Here is a 2,765-nt window from a genome sequence, read left to right as displayed (position 1 = left end):
TTCAAGGTTTTCTTTCTCCAATGTTGCATGGCAGCGTTTCCCCATGCGTTCTCTCTTGAGACATGTGTGTAGTGCTCTTCATTAAGTGGCGAAATCTCCCCATTTAATTGTCCATCAATCCCTTTTTATGCTTCTTTTCCTTTCCTATAAATATTTGAAATAAGGGAATTAATATATAAGAAAATTAAAACTCTACGGCTAGAATAAATTGAAAGAAAGGATTTGATTATTTGTTTATGAGTTTCAACTAACTAACTAACTATTGGTGGTTCCTTATATGCATTTTGGTGGCACCATGGGGTGACACCAAACTTAGTTTGAAGCATGTGATGAAGTTTTGTGTTCGAAGCTTCCAAGACTAGCATGCAACTTGGTTTGCTTTGAACACCAAACTTTTTCCTCACTATATTCTGCATAAGAGATTTTCACCAATTGTTTGTTAAGTTTGGATTGAAGCTCATAAAGATTGACTTATTCATTATCATTTGAAAGCATATAAAACATGGGTTGCCTCCCATGAAGCGCTTCTTTAGGTCACTAGCTTGACGTTTTTCCTTCATCATGGTGGTTGGTAGTGCTTAAAGTCTCCCTCTTGCTGTGGACTTGTATCCATTGGTTGGATCAATGATCTCCATATGTTCCAGGAAAGAACTCTTTGATAGTGAAGACCTTGGGTAATTGAGATGGTACAGTAGGGAGATTAGGGGGAATATCTGGGAAGTAAGCTGAGACAACTCTATCCCCTAGAGAGAAATCTTCCGTAGGGATCTTCTTGTTCCTCCATCTCCTTGGTACCTTCTTTTTTTTTCTTTTGAGGTTGCCTTCCCCTTGGTGACCCTTTTCTCAAGGAATTGTGATGCTGTCTTCACCTGCCTCTAGAGGTTTTGGTTCCTCCAACTTTCCTTGAGCTGTGGCAATTGCTGTTTTCCTTGTTTGTCAGTTAAGGGGGTCTCAGAGTGAACTGCTGTGCTTCAGTGCTTGTTTCGTCCTTCATGTCTCATTGTCATTTGTGCTTAGTTCCTTGTCCTCTTGTCTGTTTCTTGTGAGAGTTTGAAAACATTGAAGCTGAGTCGTTCATCATGGATTCTCAATATTAGCTCCCCTTTCTCTACATCGATAAGTGCTCTGGCGTAGCTAGAATGGTCTTCCCAATATGATTGGGTGAGTGTGACTTTCTTCATGTCCAGAATGACAAATCTGTTTGGAGAAAGTACTTCCCAACCTTTAGCAACACATTTTCCACCATCCTATTGCTTGCTTTTGAGTTTTGTCAGCCAGTCTGATAATGACATCTGTAGGCATTATCTCATTGATCTGCAGCCTCTTCACCAGGGATAAGGGCAGTAAGTTGATGCTGGTCCCTAGATCACATAGTGCTCTGTCGAACATAGTTTCACCTATGGCACAAGGGATATGAAAACTTCTGGGTCTTTTTTTTTGTAGGTAACTCAGGTTGAATAAGGGCACTACATTCCTTGTTCATCACTATAGTCTGCCCTCCCTTGAGTGAGCTTTTCCTGGGAAGAAGTTCCTTCATATATTTGATGAATGCAGGCATTTGTTGAATTGCTTTGATGAATGGTATGTTCACATGTAGAGATGCAACAAGTTTAGGAACCTTGAGTATATTCTTTTTCCCACAGCACCATTGAGCAGTTGAGGGAATGGTGCATAGAGCTTCAGCAGCTCTTGTTGTGAGATTTCTGGTTCTTTGTGATCTCTATCCTCCTCCTTTGTTGAGTTGTCTTCAGGTTGTTTGCACATTTTGCCTTGCTTGTCTTCAATCTCTTGATCGCTTGTAGTGACCATTTTGCAATCTTCCCATCTTACTTTCTTTGCTTCTCCCTTGGGGTTTTTTCTCCAGTGTCACTTGGGAAGCTATCAGTAGGTTTGGGAATCTTCTCAGCTAAATATCCTACCTGGAATTCCATCTTCCTAATGGTTTCTCCCTGGTTCTTAATATTGGCTCGCACCTCCTCTTTGAACACCTTATTTTCTTGAATCTCTTGGCTTATTCCTTCAAGTAAGGCTTCAATCTTAGAGAGCCTGTCATCAATTGATGAGTGGTTCGGAGCTGATGTGCTGTTTTGGTTTTGATAAGTGTGTGGAGAGTTGTTGTTGTGGGGGTGTTGAGATGTCCACTGGGTGAATTGTTGGTGAGCCGCATTGTTGTTGGAATTGTAACGTCTCTGGTCTTGGTTTTGATCTTGCTCACTTCCCCACCCAAAGTCGGGTGATTTCTCCATCCAGGGTTGTAAGTCTTGGAGTATGGATCATAGTTTTCCTTGGTGAATTCCAATGTAGTTGGCTTGTCCTGACTCCCTTCTGCTTCTTGGTTTACTCCTTCTTGTGTTGTTGATGAAGTGGAGATTGCTGCTACTTGGTTCATCTCCATTTCTTGGTGAGGTCAGCCAGCTGCTGAGTAATGAGTTTGTTTTGGGCTAACAGAGCATCTACATTGTTTAGCTCCATCACTCCCTTGTGTTCCCTCTTTCGGAAGCATAGAAGTAGTCATTTTCTGCTACTGTTTCAATAACATCTATGGCTTCCTCAATGGTCTTCTTCTTATTCAAAGACCCTCCAGATGAATGATCTACTGCCTTCTTTGACTCATAAGAGAGCCCTTCATAGAAAATGTGCAGCTGGACCCATTCGTTGAACATGTCAGGTGGACACCTCCTTGTTAAGTCTTTGAACCTCTCCCATGCTTCATACAGAGTCTCACCATCCTGTTGCCTGAAGGTTTGAACCTCAGCTCTCAGCCT

The 2,765-nt window shown here is 41.7% G+C and overlaps 1 non-coding gene across 1 annotated transcript; it reads left to right on the top strand.

Annotated features, from left to right (window-relative positions):
- The first annotated feature begins 2,661 nt into the window (after window positions 1-2,661).
- On the top strand, window positions 2,662-2,765 carry LOC140184523 (small nucleolar RNA R71). Its single transcript, XR_011881539.1, has one exon. It is a non-coding gene; the product is annotated as a small nucleolar RNA R71 (small nucleolar RNA).

The sequence above is a fragment of the Arachis hypogaea genome, chromosome 4 (assembly GCF_003086295.3).
Source record: "Arachis hypogaea cultivar Tifrunner chromosome 4, arahy.Tifrunner.gnm2.J5K5, whole genome shotgun sequence".
NCBI classification, from domain to species: Eukaryota; Viridiplantae; Streptophyta; class Magnoliopsida; order Fabales; family Fabaceae; genus Arachis; species Arachis hypogaea.
Note: the sequence above shows the minus strand (reverse complement) of the source record. Positions and strands in the feature narration are given on the sequence as shown.